Here is a 24,529-nt window from a genome sequence, read left to right as displayed (position 1 = left end):
ATCATAATATTATGGATAACCCAGGGGCAGTGACCCCACGAACTGAGCCACCATGTCAGTTATCCATCTGACATACATGTTACAAATAGCATTAAAGGGTAGTGGGGAGTAAGGCTAGAAACCACAATTAAAAAACAAAATAAAACCACAAATACTGTCAAAATTGTTCTGTTACTAACTTGTATGTCTAAGCCTGTTGAGAATGCATTCAGAAATTAAAACAAGATGTTATATATACCCTTATATTGATTTGAACTCAATATAATAGCTTTAAAATTTCGAATTAATTCTCAACAATGTTTCAAATACAAGTTAATAACAGAACCATATTTGTGTTTTGTTGTTTGGATTGCAGTTTTCTCTCCTTATTCCCCACTACCATTTAGTGTTTAAATGACTGTACTACTCGAGTACCAGAAGCGCTTAGGACAGCTGTCTCGAAGAGGCCCTTAATGACTGACATGTGCCTTGCAGCACGACGACCCCTCCCCGTTAACTGATGGTTGACTCCTTCCACAGACCAGTACACTGTAACCATCCTTGGACCACAAACATTTACTGTCCTTCTGCCCTGAGGTGATCAGGTACTCACCACTGTGCGTTCTGCCCCTGCCGACACCCAGCAGCACAGGGTGCCACTGGTTCAATGCAGGTTCAAATCTCAGCTTCTTTACTGGACCACATTGTGTGATCCTGCACAAATCACAATATTTCACTCTACCGCATGTTAGTTTACCATCAAATCTGAGAGTAGTGAAGAAACTTCATTCAGGATGTGTGCTGTATAAACACTTAACCTGTCTATGGTTTAACAGACAGTGTTTCTCCAAACAAAACGATTCTGGCCTCATATAAAGGACACATAACACACGGATATCTTGGTTCACTCATGTCCAGGCCCTGAGGTCACTGGAGGTAGGGAAAGTTCATATCTACAAGCTAATACTTTTAGGAGATTTCACAGCACATGTAGACAAATAACCTCATGTACTACAGTGAAAAACTGGGTCTTTGTGACCGAGACATGGGCTTCGCACTCTTCCGGCCATGATTTACTTTTGGCCATTCCTAATGGCTATTCTCTTCATAGACATGATAGACCACTTCGTAGAGGTGGAGGACTTGCCATCCTCTATAAATCCTCTCTTTCCTGTACCATCAAATCCCTATCGATGCCTCAAGATTCTTTTGAAGCACTATACTTTTGTATTTGGTGTGCTCCTTCTGTCTCATTCACCGGGATACTGATATACAGACCACCTGGTTCGAGAGCTAGTTTTTGTGTAGATCTTCTTAGAATCCTTGAACCCTATTTTGGAAAACCTCGTCTTACTATTCTTGGCGATTTTAATTTCCACCTTGAGGATGTTGGTTCAAAGGATACTTCTACGCTCATTGAGTTGCTGGAAGCTTGTGACCTCGTTCAGTTGGTTAACTGCCCTACACATAAGGCAGGACATATTCTGGACGGGGTATTTTCCAGTGACCCAAGATTATCTGCTGGCCCCCCTTTGCCGCTGGTCTGGTCAGACCATCTTGCAGTGCCGTTAGATTTTGTCCTCCCTGCCTCAGCCACGACTAATCAGGCCGCCACCACTTTTGTTCTTAGGAGAAACTATAAAAATATTACTGATGAAGCTCTTGCCCCCTATGTTCGGGCCATAGAGCCTTTCTCCTTAAAGAAGGCGAGTGAAGCAGCTCAAGAACTTGCTGATCACATCTCCACTGCAGTTGAGAAACTTGCTCCTACCTCTCTTCGCTACGTGACGAGGCAAAAACCCACTGCTCCCTGGTTCTCTGAACATCTGAGACTTTTGAGGCGGAGTTGTAGGAGTAAGGAGAGAATCTGGAGGAAATCTTGGGATATGAAGGACCGGGAGGAACACAAGTCCGCTTTGCGGGATTACAAACAGAGAGTGATTACGGAAAAGCAGGAGTATTTCTCCAACCTTACAAGTTCTCTAATTTCATCTAGAGAACTTTTCAAAATTGCTGATTCGTTATGCTCCCTCCAACTTCCAGATCCAGTGGTGAGTTCGCAAGATCTTTGTAATAACATCTCGGATTTTTTCTATAATAAAATCACGGATATCCATACTTCTTTAGAAGCTCAACGACTTTCCCTGGATGACGGTGTTCCTCTCAATATAGCCAACCTTGATATCTTGGCTGAAGGTTCCCCTGTATCCCTCACCCAATTTCCAACTCTTTCACTGGAAGGACTTAACCTCCTCTTAGACAGGACTAAATCCTCCTCTCCACTGGATCCTGTACCTTTAAAAAAGTTAAAGGAATGTAGAAATAGTATCCTTCCGCCCCTGCTCGAAATTATGAATGGGGCTATTGTCCAGGGTTCTTTCCCGCAGGTATGGAAGAAGGCTATAGTTAAGCCTCTCCTTAAAAAACCATCGCTAGACCCGGACAATCTTAAGAACTTTAGGCCTATTTCTTTATTGCCAGCCCCGGCAAAAATGCTAGAAATGCATCTTAATACATATCTTTCTATTTTTCTTGAGACTAGTGAATACCTTGATAGCTCGCAGCACGGATTCAGAAAACATCATAGCACTGAATCCGCTCTCACTGTTGTGGTGGATAATATTCGCCGCAAAGTTGATCTTGGCCAAACCACAGTACTGGTTCTATTAGACCTCACGGCTGCGTTTGACACCCTGTCTCCCGCCATTTTAACATCTCGGCTTAAGGAGGCAGGGGTCACTGGACCTGCCCTGAGTCTTCTTAACTCCTTTCTCCATGACAGAGAACAGAGAGTTATGCTTGGAGATTTCCTCTCCCCTGCCAAGTCATTGCAATGTGGAGTGCCACAGGGGTCGGCTCTTAGTCCGACCCTATTTAACATTTATGTGGCCCAACTTGCAAGACTAGTAAGATCGCAGGGGATGGAGGTGGTGTCTTACGCCGACGACACCCAGATCATGGTGTCACTGGCTCACTCTGTCAGTACATCCGCATTCAGCTTTAGGTCATGCATGCAACGCGTGGCGGAGTGGATGATTCTCAACTCCCTAAAGCTGAATGGCGACAAGACAGAGGTCTTGGTCTTTGGTAAAGACCAAGACATGTGGTCGAGCGAGTGGTGGCCTTCATCTCTTGGCATCTGCCCCACTCCCTCCCAATCGGCCAGAAACCTAGGCGTTATTTTTGACACCTCACTTTCCATGACGCTCCAAGTGAATAGGACCGTGGCCACCTGCTGGGGTGTTATCAAGATCTTAAAGAAAATCCTCCATTATCTCTCCTTCCAGGCGCGCAAACAGATTGCAATTGCTCTTGTTGGATCCAGACTCGATTATTGTAATTCTTTGTATGTGGAGTCCAACAAGGGCCTTATCCATCGATTGCAAACTGTACAGAACGCCGCTGCGCGCTTCGTCTTGGCTCTTCCTATAGCATCATCTGCCACTACTGCTAGGAGAGATCTCCCCTGGCTCCCTGTCCAGTTTAGAATTTCCTTTAAGCTCCTATGTCTCACATATAGAGCACTTGCGGCTGGCCCTGTAGATGCACTTGGTACCTTGCTTACCCGTTATGTACCCACGAGATGCCTGCAAACAGCCGGGTTACATCAATTGGTAGTGCCTCGTGCTAGACTGACCAGATGGGGAGCAAGAGCTTTTTCTGTTGTCGCTCCCCAGCTCTGGAACTCTCTTCCGTTGGATATAAAAATCTTACCTTCCATCGATTTGTTTAAAAAAGCCTTGAAAACCTGGTTTTTCACCAGAGCGTACCAATGAGATACTGCTGTCTGACCCGGCTTGTTTCTGTATTTGATTTAGGCGCCTTGACGCCCATTGGGCTAAGTTAGCGCGATACAAGATACAATTCATTCATTCATTCAAAAACAAGCCTTCAAAAATTCACCAATTTTTCACTTAAGCCTGTATCACATGTTCACAGAATGGTTGCTGTGTCCTTTCGATTACTCAGCTGGATTGCTTTAGTACCCAACCGCCAAACCAGACTCCTTGCCTGACTCTAGCTCGGCTCCTCCTATGAATTTCGGGCCCCCTGGCCTCCTTCTAACACACTTGCATCACCTTCGCTTGCACTGCCGTTGCACCAGACCTGAGCCTCCCACAGGGGCCTCTGCTCCAGAGCGCCCCTTTGTGTCCTCAGGCCAGAGCTCCTGGTTCCCCGCCTGGCCGCTAGTCCACGAGCACCACGTGTTGTAGTAATGTAGCCACCCGGCCCGTTTACGTACGCACACATGCACGCATGCACCTCAGGGGCGGGGTAGCCCCTGGGTATAAATAAACGGCCGGAAGACCGCTCAGGGTCTTTGGCCCTAACTAGCAGAGAGTGTCCGTGTTGTCCTTTTGAAATATAGTTAGGCCCCACTACGTGGCATAGGCATTCCTCACCCCTGTGTCCCCGACACTACACTGGCGACGAGGCGGGTCCTACCCCACACCTCGCCCCGCAGCAGTGACCGGCAGTTTGGCTCCCGCCTGGAGGGCTCGCGCCTGTCGCGCTTGAGCCCTCGGCGCGGCGCCACCACATGTACCTGTTCCAGTGCCCTCTGTCTGCCCTGTGCCGGGCCATGGCACAACAGGTGAGCTCGCGCCTCTGCCCCAGCGAGGTCTGCGGCACCTTACACTGCCCGTCTCCACCTGCGGCCCCATTTTCGGCTCAGTCCGCAGCCGCACCCCTGAACAGCGTGTGCACGCTCTCTGCACCGACACACACTACGCCACCAGCTGTAAAGCGCTTCGGGGGGACTGTCTCGGCCCTCGCGCCTTGGAAGGGCCTGACGCGCGGAAACCTCTGGCTCGCGCACGTGCGCATCGGACGTGTCTGCCAGGCCCTGCATTTCCTCACGCATTGGGCGGACGGCGGCTATCTGTCGGGGGGAGAGATCGGCCCTCACGTAAAGCTCACACACTGGGAGCCCTGAACCATGGCAAGTGCCTCTGCCCACTAGACCCCACTAGGAGGGCTGGCAACATCACACCAGCTGTGTCCACGCTAGAGAGGCCAAGAAGAGTGTATCTGTGCACACTACACGTCGCGCCTTTCTCCTGCACGGCGCTTTTGGGGTGGAGCTCCAAGTCTTTCACGCAAGGGACCAGTGCAGTACTGCGCATCGACCAGAGAACCAACGTGCTGAGACACTGGAGAGAGGCCCCGCCCACCTACCTCAGAGCGAGGCACAGTCTCACTTCGCAGGCCGCGACCACGTGCCAGCGTACATCTCGCCATGAGTGTGCAGCCCGCGAACGGCGGAGCCGCGGCTGCGGCTCCAGCACGACCTCAAGCTCAGCTGCCAGCCGGACCTCCTGCTGCGGTGTTGCCTCAGGCTGCCGGGAATGCTGCGGACCCTGCGGCAGCCGCTGCGCCAGCTCCTCCCGGACGCGGCCTAGCAGCGCCTCTTCCTCCATTTAGCGAACGCTCGGATCCGTTCACAGCCGCAGCAAGATGGCGCCTGTGGATAGGGAGGTTGAACCACTACTTCGTCGGCGTGAGAGAGACCGACGGCAGAGTAAAGCGCTCGTTACTAATGTGCTACGGGGGAGATGAGCTTTACGAGCTTTTCGAAACTCTGCCAGACCGAGGCGGAGACCATGACAACGACGCAGCTGGCAGAGCATTAAATCAGTATTTCGACCCCAGAGTGAATCCTGATTACGAATGGTTTAAACTACGCCAAGCACGGCAAGGCGAAACAGAATCGATCGACACCTTCTACGCCAGGCTGTGGAAGCTGGCGTTGGCTTGCGAACTTCCAGACCAGCAACAAGAGATACGCGCGCAGCTCATCCAGGGTTGCAGGTCGGTGCAACTGAGACGCCTCATCCTCAGGCAACCGCGTATCTCACTGGATGAAATCCTTGTTCTTGCGAGATCGCGTGAGCTCTCCAACGCCAGGGCCGATGAGATGCAGGCGGCCCTCGATCGACCTGGAGTGGCGGCGAAAGACCCACATATCAAGGAGGAGCACGTGGATGTGATTCGGCGGCGGCCGCAACCTCAAAAGGGGAACATCCAAACGACGCCACGCACCTCATGCGGAAACTGCGGCATGGATCACCCCGCAGGGGGAAAGTGCTTTGCGAGAGGCAAAGTTTGCTCGAATTGCGGAAAAATGAACCACTTCGCAAAGATGTGCCGCAGCAGCGGCAGCCGCCGTCCCGGAACGAGTGGGAAGGGTCCCGCACAGGCCGTGCGACAGCTATCTCTAGAGGACCCAGGACCATGCAGCGACGCATCGAGATCGGCGTTTCGCCTCGAAGACGATGACGATGATGTTTTCTTTGTCTCTTTCGTGGGGAGAGAAGGTTCGAGAAGAAGGCCACCCCCAATGTGCGAAATATCCATAGCTGGTTCACCGGTACAAGCACTCATCGACACAGGGGCGTCGGTAAATGTAATGGATAGTACTCAATACGAACAATTGTCTCCACGCCCACCATTATCTCCATCAAAAGCCAAAATCTACACCTACGACAGTGATGACCCACTTCGACTGTGTGGAGTGATTGAAGTAGTAGCCGCCTGTAATGACCAAGACGTTAAGACGAGGTTCCACGTAACGGGCGGAAGACGGGGCACGCTCCTCAGCTGCCACACGGCTGAGGATCTTCAACTGGTGGCATGAGTTGCACGCAGACGCAATGCTGAGAGACTTCCCAACTCTGTTTCGAGGACTCGGCTGCCTAAAAGGGAAGACATTCAAGCTCCACGTGGACCCCACCATCAGACCAACAGCCCTAAGACACAGAAGAGTACCGTTTCACCTGCGGCCGCAGGTTGAAGAAGAACTGCGGAAGCTTGAAGAATTGGGCATCATAGAGAAGGTTTCGGGCCCGACCCCATGGGTGTCGCCCCTGGTGATAGCCCCAAAACCGAAACAGCCGGGCACCATATGCCTGTGCGTAGATATGCGCCTACCCAACAAGGCGGTGAAAAGGGAGAGACACCTGATGCCCACGATGGACGACATCGTAGCTGACCTCAACAGTGCCCGCTGGTTCTCAAAATTGGACCTTAACGCCGAGTACCACCAGCTCGAGCTACACCCGGACAGCCGCAACATAACTACCTTCTCCACCCATGTCGGACTTCGGAGATACAAGCGTTTGAGCTTTGGCGTGTCGTCGGCCGACGAGGTGTTTCAAAACGCCATTAGAGAGACACTCTCGGGACTGTCTGGAGTCATAAATCTAAGTGACGACATACTTGTTTTCTCAAAGACCCTAGAAGAACACCATACACATCTCCGGGCCACCTTACAACGCCTGGCTGATCACGGTCTCACCTTACATCGGGACAAGTGCTCCTTTTACATGGAATCCGTGGAATTTTTTGGATACATATTCTCCAGGGAAGGGCTTCAAGTGGATCCGAAGAAAGCCGAAGCTATCCGCGCAGCTCCCAAGCCGACATCAGCCACCGAAGTCAGAAGCTTCCTAGGGATGGCCACTTATTGTGGCCGCTTCATCCCCGGCCTGGCATCTCTCTCGGAGCCGCTACTGGTCCTAACCAAGTCAGGCCAACCAAGGGCATGGTCCGCCAGAGAAGACGAGGCTTTCATGGCAATCAAGAACGCACTGATAGATGACAAAGTCATGGCCTATTTCAGACCCCATCGGCGCACGGAAGTGGTCGTTGATGCGAGCCCTGTTGGTCTCGGGGCCGTCCTCACGCAGGAGACAGAAGCGCACGAGTGGGTGCCAACGGCATATGCAAGTAGGGCGTTGACGGCAACCGAAATGAGGTACGCTCAGATTGAACGGGAAGCCCTGGCCATTAAGTGGGCATGCCAACACTTTCATCTTTACCTGTACGGCCATGAGTTCAAGGTCATGTCGGACCACAAGCCCTTGGTACCCTTATTTGCAGGAACGGCCAGGCTGGCCCCTCCCCGGATTGAGAGGTGGGCCGTCCAACTCCAGACTTACCGCTTTGAAGTTATATATCGTCCTGGAGCAGACAATCCCGCTGACTTTCTATCAAGACACCCTGAGACCACCGCCACCGATCAGGGATCGGCAGACACGGAGGAGGTCGAGGAATTCGTAAGGATGGTGTCGCAGGAAGCTCTCCCAACTGCCCTCAAGCTGGAAGTCATCGGGAAAGCCACTGAGGAGGACGAGTGCCTTACCAAGGTGAAGGCCACCCTAACAAATCGGAACTGGAAACACTTTCTGGATGGAGTCAGTGCCCTCACGGCCGCAGAACAGAAATCAAGACAACAGATGTGGAGAGCCCAGAGCGAGCTCAGTGTCGGACCCCACGGAATAGTTCTCCGGGGAACAGCGATCGTAATCCCCGGCAAGTTACTGAACGAGGTTGTGTGCCTGGCCCATCAGGGTCACCAAGGCGTGTCGACAACGAAAGCACGACTACGCAGCAAAGTGTGGTTCCCCGGCATGGACGCTGCGGTGGAAGAAGAAGTAAGCAACTGCCACTCGTGCACCATCACAGGCCAGGACCCGGCCCCCCACCCAGTGATAACCAAGGATCCGTGTCGCAGGCCGTGGTCAAAGGTCAGCGTGGACTTTGGGTCCTTCCCGGATGGACGACATACCCTTGTGCTGATTGACTCCTACTCACGATTCCCTATCGTGGAAGTGGTGCCCTCCACTGCGTTCACGCATGTGAGGAAAGCCCTGGAAAAGGTGTTTGCCATGATGGGTCTGCCAGAAGAAATAAGATCGGACAACGGCCAGCTCTTTCAAGGTAGAGACTTTCAGGCCTATCTCACTGCAAGAGACATCCATCACAGGAAAATCACCCCGCAATGTCCCCAGGCAAATGGGGAAGTCGAGAGGTTTATGCGAACTCTGAATCACGCGCTCCAGATCGGGGTAGAGAAAAGAGAAGATGCTGAAGAATGCCTGTCACAATTCTTAAGTGCGTACCGGCAAACGCCACATTCAACCACGCGGTGCGCCCCGGCACATCTGCTGTTCAAGAAAGTGCCCAGAGACTGTGTGCCAGCTGCACCCTCGTGGTGCCCACCTGAACTGAACCAAAGTGCTACCCAAGATCGACGAAGAAGCACAAATGATAAGGCCAGTTGGGCTCGGAAAGCCCGGACCAGATCCCTGGTGGTCGGTGATAAAGTAGTCCTCAAAAACAGACATCCGAATTCGAAGTATGACCCTGCTTTTGAACCTGAAGTGTGGGAGATCGTAAATGTGCAAGGCACCATGGTATCCGCGACCAGAGGCACGAGGGCTGTGACACGGAACGTGTCTTGGTTCAAGCGCGTCTCGCGAGAGCGTGGAAATATCAGCTCAACATCCGTAGGAGCTGAGGATGAAGATCATGGACAGGTTGACAACGAGTCAGCGACAAGCCCGCGAGAAGAAGAAGAAACAACCCTGCCAAGACCTGAACCGGAAAAGACCACCAGCCCGGAGAACACCCCGAATGAAGTCCGAAATCCCCCTGAACGGCACGAGGAAGTCGAGGACATGGAGAGCCGTCGAAGCCAAAGATATCACCTCAGGCCAAATCCAACTCCTAGCCAGAGACTGAGAGACTATGCATGGAGAATGGGTTCGCCTAAGTGACTCCCATGACCGGGACTGTTGATCCGTGAGTTTGGAGGGATGTAGTAACAGAGCCACCCGGCCCGTTTACGTACGCACACATGCACGCATGCACCTCAGGGGCGGGGTAGCCCCTGGGTATAAATAAACGGCCGGAAGACCGCTCGGGGTCTTTGGCCCTAACTAGCAGAGAGTGTCCGTGTTGTCCTTTTGGAATATAGTTAGGCCCCACTACGTGGCTTAGGCATTCCTCACCCCTGTGTCCCCGACACTACATGTGTGACCTGCCTGCAAAGGTGGACTCCCCAACACTGAACTGCTTCCACATACATGCCTCCAGAAGTTGTGTGCAAGCTTCCACATGTCTGTAATGGTTGTGTGCAAGCTCACACAAACTTGTAACATTTGTATGCAAGCTCAGTTGTGTGCAATCTCCCAGTATAGGTGTAATGGTTGTGTGCGCGCTCCCACCAGGGCTCTAACAGTTGTGTGCGATCTCCCACAAAGGCTGTTACAGTTGTGTGCGGGATCCCAACAGGGCTCTAATAGTTGTGTGCGTGCTCCCACCAAGGCTCTAACAGCTGCGTGGGTGCTCCCACCAGGGCTCTAACAGTTGTGTGCACGCTCCATTTGGAGACTGACAGTGCTTGAAATAAACCACTTTGACCAAGGAACCTGCAAAGATTACTGCTCACAACGAAAGCGGGACTGGGAATTCGCTATGTTACTAGGTGGGCCTTTGTGTAAATTGTAAAGTGCTTGGAATATAGACTGCGTGCTTTACCAATGTTGTTGACTCGCCGGCTTCTTCTGCGTAGGAGCAGGGGAAATGCATTTATTTCTGTTTCACATTTTGCCAGACTGGTAAAAGACAAACTTCTGCATGGAGAGAACACACATTTTGCGGTGTGCCTGTGCAAGTACAAAATAAAGTAAAAAGAAAAAATGTGCAATAAAGTGACAGTGGTGGTGCGTCCATTGGGGGCGTTGGGGCATTGCCCCACTAGCCACGGACGACCGCACTGGCAATGAAGAATGACTTTTAAAAAATAAATCTGACTTTTTAAAATTAAATCTGAGCCGAGCGCACTGCGCGCTACTTGTCCCGGGAAAAGCCCGACCGAATGGGGCATCATAATGAAGTGGGCCATGGGGGGCGGGGCTGCGGCAGAGTGACAGACAGGCAGCGCACACAGACAGGCAGCGGGGTGCTGACTGCGCATGCTAAATCCCGGAGTAGTCAATTTTTGACTGGCCGCGCATGCGTATAGTGTAGACCTTCCCCCCACTCCCCCCTTAGCACTCAGATACATAGGCAGGGACCCGGGGCCCCGGTCTCATTTAGGGCAGATAGTAGCCTGCTCGTAGCCAATCCTGGCGCAGTGGCGTTGTTCACGCTGCGCCAGGATTGGCTGCTGCAGCAGGATGGTGCCGCGCGTGGGTGTTGGCTGCTCGCACAGTAATGGCCAATCACATATGGCTATATCCAGCCATGTAGTCGGTGATTGGCCATTTCCCTACGCTGTTGGTCATCAGTCGGGACGTCACAGCGCGTGCACCACAACAACAACTAAGAGTAAGTGTGAAACTGAAAGTAGAACTTCTAGAAGTATAGTCGCGGATGAGACATAGTGTGTGAGAGAGAGTCTGTCTCAGTTCTCCAGGACCACACTGCGCGTGACGTGCCTACTCATCTTCGTGACTCCTCGTCGTGACCAGTGAGTCATGTTGTATGTGTGCTGCAGCTGCAGCCTAGTAGGACCGCCTGCCTGGACCAGTGGACCTGCTTTAAGTTTGCTTTGTGTACTGGTGCACAGTGACTGCGGAGTGTGCACTGAGACTGAGTCTGTGACTGTGCTGCGAGTGCGTCGGTCGGAAGACATCCATGCGAGTTACCGCGTCCACGTAAGTTAAACTGGTGGTTGTTGTTGAGTTGAGTAGTAAGTGTTGACCAATCCGACACACTGTAATAATATATTACTGGCTGCATTGGCATTGCGCTGCCCCCCCCCCACTTCAAAGTGAATTATCCACTGTGAATGTGTTGAACGTCAGCAATTTCCTATGCTCTGTGCTGTCTCTACGCACGCACTCAAGTCTCACCCTCATTGATGCTTGCGAGCGTCATCCTCATTGGTCGACTCATAACTTTATCATCTTGCAATGTAACCGTTCTTATGTAAAGCGTCTGTAGCTTTTTATTTGTATCTGACTCGCTGCTTCCTTTGTAAAGCTCTCTAACGCTTTCGTGCAGTGCAGGCGCTTTATAAAATTGCATCAATAATAGACAACATGTACAATAAAATCACGCCATTCGTATCGCCACGGGAGACAGCTGCTACTCATCCCTAACTTGCTCTTTGATCCCCTGCCCGGCCCTTGCCACTCCTGGGCTTGTTTTATTCAGTGGCGGTGCGTCCATTGGGGGCGTTGGGGCGTTGCCCCACTAGCCATGGACGACCGCACTGGCAATGAGGAATGACTTTTAAAAAATAAATCTGACTTTTTAAAATTAAATCTGAGCCGAGCGCACTGCACGCTACCTTTCCCGGGAAAAGCCCGACAGAATCGGGCATCATAATGAAGTGGGCCGTGGGGGGCGGGGCTGCGGCAGAGTGACAGGCAGGCAGCGCACACAGACAGGCAGCGGGGTGCTGACTGCGCATGCTAAATCCGGAGTAGTACATTTTTTGACTGGCCCGCGCATGCGTACAGTGTAGACCTTCCCTCACCCCCCCCCTTAGCACTCAGATACATAGGCAGGGACCCGGGGCCCCAGTCTCATTTAGGGCAGATAGTAGCCTGCTTGTAGCCAATCCTGGCGCAGTGGCGCTGTTCACATTGCGCCAGGATTGGCTGCTGCAGCAGGATGGTGCCGCGCGTGGGTGTTGGCTGCTCGCAGAGTAATGGCCCATCACATATGGTATATCCAGCCATGTAGTCGGTGATTGGCCATTTCCCTACGCTGTTGGTCATCAGTCGGGACGTCACAGCGCGTGCACCACAGCAACAACTAAGAGTAAGTGTGAAACTGAAAGTAGAACTTCTAGAAGTATAGTCGCGGATGAGTCATAGTGTGTGAGAGAGAGTCAGTCTCAGTTTTCCAGGACCACACTGCGCGTGACGTGCCTACTCATCTTCGTGACTCCTCGTTGTGACCAGTGAGTCGTGTTGTATGGGTGCTGCAGCTGCAGCCTAGTAGGACCGCCTGCCTGGACCAGTGGACCTGCTTTAAGTTTGCTTTTGTGTACTGGTGCACAGTGACTGCGGAGTGTGCACTGAGACTGAGTCTGTGTCTGTGCTGCGAGTGCGTCGGTCGGAAGACATCTATGCGAGTTACCGCGTCCACGTAAGTTAAACTGGTGGTTGTTGTTGAGTTGAGTAGTAAATGTTGACCAATCCGACACACTGTAATAATATATTACTGGCTGCATTGGCATTGCGCTGCCCCCCCCCTTCAAAGTGAATTATCCACTATGAATGTGTTGAACATCAGCAATTTCCTATGCTCTGTGCTGTCTCTACGCACGCACTCAAGTCTCATCCACATTGATGCCTGCGAGCGTCATCCTCATTGGTCGACTCGTAACTTCATCATCTTGCAATGTAACCATTCTTATGTAAAGCGTCTGTAGCTTTTTATTTATATGTGACTCGCTGCTTCTTTTGTAAAGCTCTCTAATGCTTTTGTGCAGTGCGGGCGCTTTATAAAATTGCATCAATAATAGACAACATGTACAATAAAAGCACGCCATTCATATCGCCACGGGAGACAGCTGCTACTCATCCCTAACTTGCTCTTTGATCCCCTGCCTGGCCCTTGCCACTCCTGGGCTCATTTTATTAGAGGGTACACATGGTGACCTCAGGCTAGCACATGGAAGCTTGGAGAACTACCACAGCGAGCGCTATTTTATACATGGGGGGCGTCTGGCGAGTGTTGCTGCGCACTGCCTCCACTGAGGGATGCCGCTGCTGCATGGTGTACTACGTGTGCCTCCCTTGTCTGGTGTTAATCCAACTCGGATTACAACACCAGACAACAAGGGAGGCAGCACACGTATCCGACTGGGGGTAATGGGCGTCATCTTGATTGCTGCGCATGGGCCCGGATTGGAATGCTTTGATAAAGTGAAGACAAGCTAATATGCCCAGTTCTGCCCCGGCCTTGCCCCTGCGGCGTGGTTGACACCAATATTTGTGTTGCTGCTTGTGTCTGACCACCCTTCCCTGGCCGGTGTCATACTTGGCTTAGGGGTGTGCATGAGCTGGGCTCCATTTGGCACTGCAGTGCAGCGTGTGACTGATGAACGTGCATGATGGGGGCTCGGTTCTTGTGGACACCCATGTCATGTGTAAAGCAGCGTGAAGGAGACTGTTGAGTGTGCCAGCGTGCTGGTCCCTGCCTTTGCCTCGGTTGGGCTCTTTGTTCCCTCTATATGTAGTGCGGGCCAAATCTAAACAGGTGGCTGTGGTTTATATATGCTGCTATAAGTGGGACAGCGCTAGTTTCTATTAGGGCATTGATTGTTGCTCCCGGGCACTGGTACACTCTTGAGACAACTGGGGCACTACCCAGCGAAGACCCTCTTGGTGGGGCAAAGTTCTATTCGGCCAACGTTATACCAGGTCTTGTTGATCCAGTGTCACTCAGATGATGGGGCAATAGATACGTTTCTTGGCATTTGATGGTCGCAGCACTAACGAACGAACCTAGTAAACTAAGAAGTCGGATGCATGTGATGTTTGTGACACTTAAGTGGTCGAGTGTCGTGTGTAGCTTCCACCTTCCAGGCTGACTGGCTGTCTATAAATGGAGGGTCACGAGGGTCAGGGTGTTTTCAAATGTGTTAACTGCTAGCTAGGCCCCTTGCTGTACTACACTACGCAAAAAAGTGCAACGCAGTGTTCTCATCATCATCATGGTTCCTTCAAGACGAGCGTTAGAGTGGGCATGGACCAATGACGTGGTGGGCATCTTCTGCGTCTCACAAACCCCACATAGTCGTCACAGGGTTAGACAGGGCTATGGTGGGGCCCTGTCTGGTCGTCCCCGTAGCAGGGAGTAGCCGTAATGGGGTGGGTTCATAGTCTGGCTGATTGGCGAACACCACCGTGGCGTCGGGCGATGACGGTGGTGCGGGTGACCGTGACGTCGATGGGGGCCCTCTGGTCGTCGCCGTAGAGCGCGGGAGTAGCCCTGGTAATGTGGGTTCATGGGTGGCATCCTGCTGTGGCCAGGCAGGCATGGAGTATCCTCCTGGTCACGGTGCCCCTTGGTAGTACTGGGTCGGTGGTGGAGGGCATGATAGAGCCTGGTTTCCACGCTCGCTCGCTACGGTGCAGTATGATTATCATTTTACGCCCTACCACTTTCAAATGTCACCAGCCACCACTGGTGGTTCAGCGATTAGCCGAGCACGTCCTCGGGGTGCGGGCTTCAGCAGGACAGAGCCAGGGGTCAGTAGGTATTTTTGTGCTTGAGCAGCCCAGCCATGTTTGTGTAGTCTTTTTAACCCCGTTCATGTGCTTGAAAGGATACTTGGTGATTAAAACAATAATACCTAATTTTCATGCCTGAGTAACAGCAACAAAACCACCACACATCAGTACAGAGAGACACACCGTGCTCCGCGCCTCCGAAATATAGTACTTTTTTTTCATAGTTTTCGCTGAACCTGATTTTTCTCATCCGCATAAAAGGTTTCCGAGATGCAAAGGATCTTTTGGCAAGATGTTGCAAGTAACGCCTAGTGGGGTCAAACAACAGCTCGGTATTGTCCGCCTGACATCAGCCTTCTAGAAGTGTAAACTCGATCTGTGCTTTAAAAACAAGGCTGGCTAAACATCCAGTGTGTGCCTGCGGCTACAAGCCGGGCTGATAACTCAGTCCCTTCCGGTTGCTGAGAACTGTTGTCTCTCAGCACAGGAATGCAGTAATGACACCAAGACCGCACCCTTCGGGGACACAGCCGAGTGTAGCAGAAGTCTGAGCCTTACTTACAAATGTCTCCATGCCACTCGAATTATGCGACCGGCAGACTTTTGGCACACTTGCGTACAATGCATAACATCGCACGCATGCGAGAGGGACAGGTCAGGCAAAAGAAAGTGTGAATGAAGGCAGCCAATGATATGAAAAAAAAGCATTTACAAATGAAATAGGACTCTGATTTACGCGAGTCCTATCGCATAGTAAACAAAAATGCGGGCGCCGAAGAAGGCAGGAATTGGAATGGGTGGGAGGGTGGTGCTGGCCAGAGAAGTCACGGACTGCGGGAGGGAACAGGGGGAGGCAGGGGAACAAAAGAGTTGCTGAAGTAAAGGGGCTGATAGCCATGGAAGGACAAAAATGACATCATGGCAGTAAGGAGGCGGGACTAATAGGACGGCAACCAATCAGAATGCAGCATTTCAGAGTTGAGCCAATCAAAAGCATGGGCACAAAGTGGGTGGTGCTTCCCCCACAATGCTGCATAAAGCTTCTGTCAACGAGACAGCGCATGTGGAGGAGTGTGGCTCAGTGGTTAGAGCGGCACACCCTGATGCAGAGCTCTGGCCCGGGACCAGGGTTCAATTCCCGCCTCGGCGGGTCTTGGGCTCAATTTCCTTGGACCTGACAATTCTCGCCTCGGTGCCTATTCTAAACATGGGCCCCACGCTGCAACTCTGGGCAATAGCTTGCTTAACCTCCACACCGGCCCCAACAGCGCTAGGATGCCTGGCTTCACCCTGGGGGTGCCCAGGAGTGGACACTTCACAGGGAAAGCCAGGATGGCTTCCTCAGCGGTATGAGTAATAGCGCCAGGAAACCGCTTGGTGACAGTGTGCTCTACAAATACAAATACCTTGACATGTGCTGCCCAGCCGAGACGTAAAATCCAATCAGTAGAACCGAAGTTAAGAATTTTCGAAGTTTAAAGTAGAAAATAGTGCCTAAAAGGTCAAACTGCAAACCACAGACATCTAGTCACACAAGGCCGAGGCAAAGAACACTTGGGAGGATTAGGATTCCCTCAGGCTGAGTCCATGTGCGGGTTCAAGATGTTTAAAGCCTTTTCTGTCCCTGAGGTGCCCATCAGGAAGCAAGACAACTAGCCTTAGGAGTCACTCTGGAAATGTTGGGTTCAAGCAGGAAAGCAGGTCCCAAGCAGTAAGGCAGTCCTCTGAGGGCACAGGGCAGGTTTCAGGCAGCAGGGCAGTCCTCTTGGTGCAACAGTGCAGTCCTCTGAGAGTGCTTTTGCAGGTCCAGAGGTAAACTGAAGAGTAGGTCTGAGAGCCTTATTTTCATACCGGGCCCCCTTTGAAGTGGAAGGAACTTTTGTAGTTTTACACCCACAGAGTTGTCTGAAATTTCCTGCCTCCCTGCCCTTGTCCCTGTCCGTCTACAAGTACAATAGGCTAGTGTGAAGCTCTTTGTTTGTGAGCTGAGGCATTTTCTTTAAGTGAAAGTAGAGCTGTGCACAGCTCCATCCACCCAACCTGCCTTGGATGGCCCCTCCTGTCAACATACTGTCTCTCTATTGTGTGGCTGACTGGGAGGAATACACAAATGCCAACTGCCAACTACACCTAGTCATGTGACCCAGGAAACAGGGAACGGATGGTTAAGACAGGTAAAGGCCAACATTCTAAAAGTGGAATTTTCAGAATTGCGACTTAAAATTCAACTTCACCATTAAAAAGGGTTTTACATTTCTATTCCATAGACACCAAACATGACATATCAGCCTGCTTCCAAACAAATGTTATCCCTTACTAAAGGTAACAATGTGACCCTATCCTATTAGAGAGGTAGGCCTCACAGTAATGAAAAACACATTTGTGAGTTTTCAAATACCAGGACATGTAAAACTTAAAAGTACATCTCCAATTTTTTGATTACAATACACCATGCCCTATGGGCTTTCTGGGGCATACATTAGGGGGTGGCTTATATGTAGTAAAAAGGGAGTTTACGGCTTGGCCTGGGGTTTATTTTGCCAAAACTGAATTGACAGTTTAATACTGCATAGAGACGTCAATGGCAGGCCTGAGATATGTTATAAGAGGCAACTTAAGTTGTTGGCACAATAGGGCTGCAGGTCCACTAATAGCATTACATTAACCAACCCTGGGTATACAGTATAACACTGTAGTGGAGACTTATAAGTAAATTAAAGATGCCACTACCTTTACCATGTTTTAGGGAGTGAGCACAAGCATGTAAGCACTGGTTAGTAGTGGTAAAGTGCACCGAGTCCTAAGGCCAACAAAAACAAATTTAACAGCAATAGGAGAGTAGTAGGGAAAGGGTTTGGGGGAAGAACACCCTAAGGCTGAAAGGTCTAACATGTGTACCTCGGTAGTGAAGGAGCCACTCTTGTGGTTGGGCACCCTATGATGGCCTTCAACTACCACAATTTTAACTGACTTTATTGTGTTATTTTACCCTAGCCTTAATGTAGGACGGTCTTGCATATGCATGCTTCTCTTCTGTCTTGTAATCTTGTTGTCTTTTAATGAGAGTTGTCATGGAATACATTTATAAGTGCTTACTATTGACTTTGACATGGCCTCATGCCATCTTGCTTTGTGACTTTGCCTTGCTTCTGCGTGCACAGACTTATGAGTTCTGACTATTGGCTTTGACATGGTCTCATGTCATCTTGCTTTCTGACTTTGTCTTACTTCTGCATGCACAGCAGTGCTTGCCATTCATATTCAAGGTGTTTCTGCTCCTCACTAGTTTTTCGCACCTCTCCGATCAGAGTAAACTGGAATATGTTGTGGAAGTGTCTGTGGAATGTGCAACTCTGCCTCAAAGTCAAAATACAGGAGCTTGGCCAGCCTCCGTCTTGACCTTGACCCAGACTGGTACAACCTGCTTGTTTTTTTCCAATGAGACTGGTGTGAGGTTTTCTAGAAGCTTTGTCCTACGTTTAATAATGATATTTAAGCTGGGAACCTGCAGGGGCCAGGTGGGAAGTTCACATACAGCATAGACGTATTGCTGTGGAGGTGACGGAACTAGAGTCCTGATTGAAACTCCTTCCAGGGCTGTTTACTGACTTTCGCCAGCTTGAGCTGGCAAGGATGACGCAAATTCAATTGGTGAGGTGTTCCTAACCACTCTCTCTTGTATATATTGTCTACTCTTTGCTATTTGTACATACTGCATGTTATTTCAATTGTTTATTTAATCATTCATTTGACATTTGGGAATCTGCATTTACTGATATATTTGGCCTACCATTCTAAACATTGCATTAATAAACTTGTGTGTGTTATATTAAAAAGCACCTTAATTTGTCTTTTTGCCTCCAGAGTGGGAGTGCTGTGCAAACGTATATTATTTGGAGGTGCAGTAGTAAATTTGCCTCCCAGAGTGGGAGTGCAGGGTTTGAGTGTGGCTTATTGGTGAGAAGTCACATTCATTACAACCTCCTAGCTAAAAGTGGGGAGAACCACCCAACCTCCTGGGAGTTCTTATCACTAAGGCAGAAGAACCAGGACAAACGATCAGCAGTGGAGTGGTCTGACCCATGATTGTGCTCCTCAGTAAAGTCCATTCTCTGTAGGGAGATGCACCACCTCAGCACTTCAGGATTCTCACTTACATGAGCCATCTGAGAGGTCTGTGGTCTGACTCAGAAATGAATGCCAAACAGGTATGGTTTCAGCTTCTTCAGTGCCCAGACAAGAGCAAAAGGTTCCCTCTTAATAACACTCTACCTCTGTTGCTTGGGAAGTAACCTCATGCTAATGAAGGCTACAGGTTGGTCTAGGCCCTCCTCATTCAACCGTGATAATACAGCCTCTATGCCATGGTCTGAAGCATTAGTTTGTACTATGAACTCTTTGGAGAAGTCAGTGGTTTGAGTACAGGGGCTATAAACATGGCCTACCTAGACGTGCAAAGGCTTTCTGGCAGCCCTCTTTCCAGATCACCTTCTTGAGCTGCTTCTAGGAAGTCCGCTCAGTTAAGGGGACAACACTGGTGTCATAGTCCTTAAGAAATCTCCCATGATAGCCAGTGAGGAACAAGAAGGCCTTCATCTTGGTCTGAATTTTGGGTGGTCCCAGGCCAGGATGGTCTTAAACTTAGCCTGAAGGGGCTGCACCTTGCCTCCGCCCATCACATGTTCCTGATACACAACACCCTGCCCTAGCTGTCACTTGCTGGCCTTGATAGTCAGACCTGCCTATTACGGAGCCTGAAGCACCTTCTGGTGGTGATACATGTGTTCTTCCTAGATGGAGCTGTAGACAGCTTTATCATCCAGGTAGGTGGCACAGAACGCCTCCTTCCCAACCAGGATCATGTTCAGCTATCTCTTAATGGTGACAGGGGCAAGCTTCAATCCAAAGGGCATATTCCAGTATTTGAAGTGGCCCTCTGTAAGAGAGGACGTTGATTCCTCTTTTGTCCCCTCAGTGAGGGCAATATGCCAGTACCTTGAGGTGAGATCAAATGTGCTCAGGAACTTGGCAGCACCCAACCAGTCTATTAGCTCATCAGCTCTGGGGATGGGGTGATCATCAGTATTTTTGACTGAGTTGAGGCCCTTATAGTACATGCAGAACCTGAGTTCTGTAGCAGTGCCTGGTGGGGCCGCTTTAACTACCAGCACTACTAGGCTGGACCAGGGACTATTGGAGTGTGCAATTTGACCAGAACTGGACCACTGACTGAATAGTGGAAATCCCCATGCAGGGATACAGTGGAGATTCATAGGTAAAGAGATTGAAATATCAGGGATAACAATAGTTCTTATTATGAGATTTATCTTTATGTCTCCACTTTAGAGAACACTGTATCATATAAAAGAATTTCTACTGAAGCAACCATCAACTGAGTGCTTTTGCACTAGTGAGTTGTGAAGTGGATGGGGACATGAATGGTGATTGGGCTATAACTGAGGATGAAAGAAGTTGGGCATGGGCGTTAAATAGAAGGTAAACCCGAGTAGGAATGTTTGGAGCACTTATGCATACTGTGGGAACTGTGGAGAAGATATCACATAGCCTGATATGTTTTTAAATAGTGGAAATTGAAAGTTGTCCCTCATGGTATGTGTGCAAAGGGGTAAAGATGGAAAATGTCCTTTTGTGTGTGATTTTAGTTTTAAACATGTACCATCATGAATGTATTAGGTAAAGGTTGAAACCTTTTTATATATACATACCTACATTTTCATTCTTTGTGACCTAGGTACATAAAGAATCAAATGTTTGTGGCATTTGCAATAATGGAAAGGAGTGAATCAAACTTTTCGTCCTGAAGAAGGAGACTTGATCGAGGCTACGGCACCGAAACACGTCAATGCTTGAAACTTTGTTAAATTTGTTAAAAGACAGTAGCAACACAAAGACAGGAAATTACCTATGCTGCAGAGTGCTGTCTATTATCTCAAATTAACAGTGACGAGACAAATATAACTGTCTCATTATATTCCTTCCCAAGAAGTGGGTAGTGTAATGAATTTGTACAATTGTGACACATATAGGTTTTAACATGTTTTGTATGCATTTTTAAGAAAAATTGTTAATTTGCACATATTTATAATGTATTATTGTGGTTTGGCAATTAAATACCAATTAAATATCTTTATAAGTGCTTTAGCATCCAGAGCGGAGTATTAACAGGACTTATTGTGATAGTGAATGCTTGTGGTGAATAAGTGCATGGATATTATGTAGAGCATTTCCAAAGGGAACGTTTGTTTTTAACATTTCGGTATATTGGTGCTCTGTCCCTTTGGAATATACGAGCCCTTCTTCTTGTTTTTCAAAGTGTGCAATTACCCCCAATTCCAGCATTTTCGAGAATTCTCCTTCATACTGGCCCTCACATTATAAGACAACCTGTAAATGTTGTTCTTCACAGGCATACTGTCTCCAGTGTCTACATCTTGGGCACACAGGCGTGAAAGCCCAGAGGCGAAGGAGAACAGACAGGCAAACAGACCCAACAATTGGGGGCAGTCCTTTCCTGCTCTGGAGTCAGGGTAGGAGAGAGACTGATCCCTTCCACTGTTATAATCCATATAAGTATCATAACCTAGGCCCCGGTAATCTCATTATACGCCACCTATATTCTCTCCCTACATTACACTTGTCACAGTTTAAAGGGACTGACCTTTTACCTAAATATTCCACTGCATTCAGAACGCGCGTTTTCCCTAGTTCGAAATCTTGTATAACAAAGTTACATTTTATTGACCCCCTTCAGTAAGAACAAAATGACTCTTTCACTTTCTTTTTCCTTTCTTTGAATGGCATTTAGTTTGTGGTTGTGCAAGTGTTTTTTCAGTGTTTATATGTTTTCACCGGTGAGGGCTATTTTTCTTTCAGTGGGGTTTTATCAGTTATTATAGGTTTAAACCTAAAACCCCACAGCCTAATTATACATGAAGATTCTTGGAAGCACAGCGAGACAACCATCTCCTGAATAAAATCTATGTACAAAGTTCATGCCCAACCTCATCCTTAGGCCAACACAGAAATACAGCAAGGTAGGACCTCTGGGGAGACCTATGGGTATATATACATCACATCTTGCTAAAATAAGATAGTGGAGACCGAGACTTCCCGGCCGACACACTGACCAGAGACGATGAGGTTCCTGCACGCAGACACTCCAGCTTGCAGGGTCTAACATCTCTCGAGACAACCCGAGACACGGACGGGGTCCCACAGTCTCTCACTTCAGGTAATAGGGTTGACTAAATCCTAGAGGGATTCTTGGCTTAACACCTACATACATGCTAGGTACACTTAGGTACATCTAGTTAGGGAGGCATCGTAGTGGTACCCATCTTTTATCCTGTATTTTATATATTCGTATGTATTCACGATTATAGTAAAATGGCGGAGCTATACCATCCATTTACCTTTATTGTACTGCTAATCATTTATATCTTGTACTGTCTAACAGTTGTTGCAGCTCATTTATTCTACACCAGAATAACACCTGTTCAATAAATTCTTATTGAAAACGCCCGGCGTGTTTATTCCGTGTATTCCTCTGAGACAGACTGGGTAAGCATGAGTGACTGAGCCAAAAGTAGTATATTATTTCCACGGTCCTCAGGGATCAGGGTTGTCATGTTGGATAGTTTCCAAGAACTATTCTCTCCTTGGTAAGAGGAGGTTCTAGTAGCACTGTTAGATAGTTGGTACAAGAAGGCCAACATACCCGTAGGGGGGATCAGAGTTCGTCTGACACCAATCCTACAGTGTATGTTGTCTAAACGTGCAGATCCTGTATACTTTTTATAGGAACTACACACTGACCCATCATGCTCCTTGGAGGACAGGAAGTTGGGGAGGGGTTCACTCTCCTTCTCCTCTCCATCATCTGCTGCCAGGAGCATGGAGACCTCAGACCTCCCAAAGTGTGGTTTGAGGCATTTCATATGAAAACCCTTTAGGGGGATTTCTGGGGGTCATGAGGTACACAAGTATGTGACTTCCCCCTTTTTCTACTTCACCTCAAAGAGCCCTGACCAATGGTCTTGGAGGGTCATGGGCTCCACAGGCTCCATTACCCACACTTTCTGTCCAGGCTGGAATTCAACCAGACTGGTCTTCTGGTAGAATTAGAGTTTCCCAAATTCCGGGCTGGCCTTTAAATCCTCACAAGCCTTCTTCCAGAATGTTTTAGTCTGGGTTCTGATGGCTAGCGTGTAGCTAACCACATACTGGGGGTTTTCTGTGGAGCTTGCTCCTACCCCTCCTTTACCTGACAGAGAACTCCCCATACAGGGTGACTTTAGAGGAGTTCAAATGGGCAAAACCTAACTCCTTTTTGAGGTACCTCCATATATGCAAACAGTATGCAAGAAAAGAGGACATTCCACTGCCACCTTTTGGGCTCAAAGCGATGCCAAAGGGGTTGATGGACGGAGTGCTTGAGCAAATCAAACACTCACCCCCAGTCAACAGATCTAGGTTTAATCCATCATCATTCTTTAGCTCACTCTACCACCCCAGTTCAGACATGGCCATATGCAAATCAGTCTGACCCTGTACCTCATTGGGACCAGTCCAGCATGAACTGCCAAGCCCTGTCTTCCCTTGACCGGAACAGTCCAGCCAGAACTGCGAAGCCATGTCTTACCTGGACCGGAAACAAGCATCCTGGGACCGGGTTTGGGTTCATAACCCTCATCAGCCAGGCTATCTTGAATTCAGTGGCAAAGTGAACAAGGGACTCACTTCTGGGCATACTCTGCCAACTTAGGGCAAACACTCACCCCCAGTCAACTGATTGGGGTTTAATTCATCATCATTCTTTAGCTCACTCCACCACCCCAGTTCAGAAATGGCCGTATGCAAATCAGTCTGACCCTGTGCCTCATGGGAACAGTCCAGCTCGAACTACCAAGCCATGTCTTCCCTGGACCGGAATCAAGCATCCTGGGACCGGTTTCGGGTTCCTAACCCTCATCAGCCAGGCTATCTTGAATCCAGTGGCAAAGTGAACAAGGGACCCATGTCTGGGCATACCCTGCCAATGTAGGGCGAAGAAAGCCATACCAAAGGGAATGGTGTTGGTGAGTAAAAGAACGGTGGATTTAGGCCCAGATCTCTGTACTGGGGTGAATGTATGACATTGTCCTGCATTCTGTCCATCAACTGTTGTTTTTGCATTTGTCACCCCGAGTGGGACGAGTATGCTCAGACGTGAGTCCCGTGCTCTGCATGCCACTGGAATCAAGATATCCTGGCTGATGAGGGCTGAAAGCCCAAAACCGGCCCTAGGATGCTTGTTTCCAGTCCAGGGAGGACCTGGCTTGGCAGTTCGGGCTGAGCTGTTCCCATGGGGCACAGGGTCAAGACTGATTTGCATATGTTTGGGTTCAAACTGGAATGGCATGGTGAGCAAAATAACTGTGGATTTAGGCCCAGATCTCTGTACTGGGGTGCATGTATGACATTGTTCTGAATTCTGTCAATCAACTGTTATTTTTACCTTTTGGGCTCAGGCAGGCTCATAATCATGCCCTTGAAGGTTTGTCTTAAAT

The sequence above is a fragment of the Lissotriton helveticus genome, chromosome 1_2 (genome assembly GCF_964261635.1).
Source record: "Lissotriton helveticus chromosome 1_2, aLisHel1.1, whole genome shotgun sequence".
Lineage (NCBI taxonomy): Eukaryota > Metazoa > Chordata > Amphibia > Caudata > Salamandridae > Lissotriton > Lissotriton helveticus.
This window is presented reverse-complemented; position numbering follows the sequence as displayed.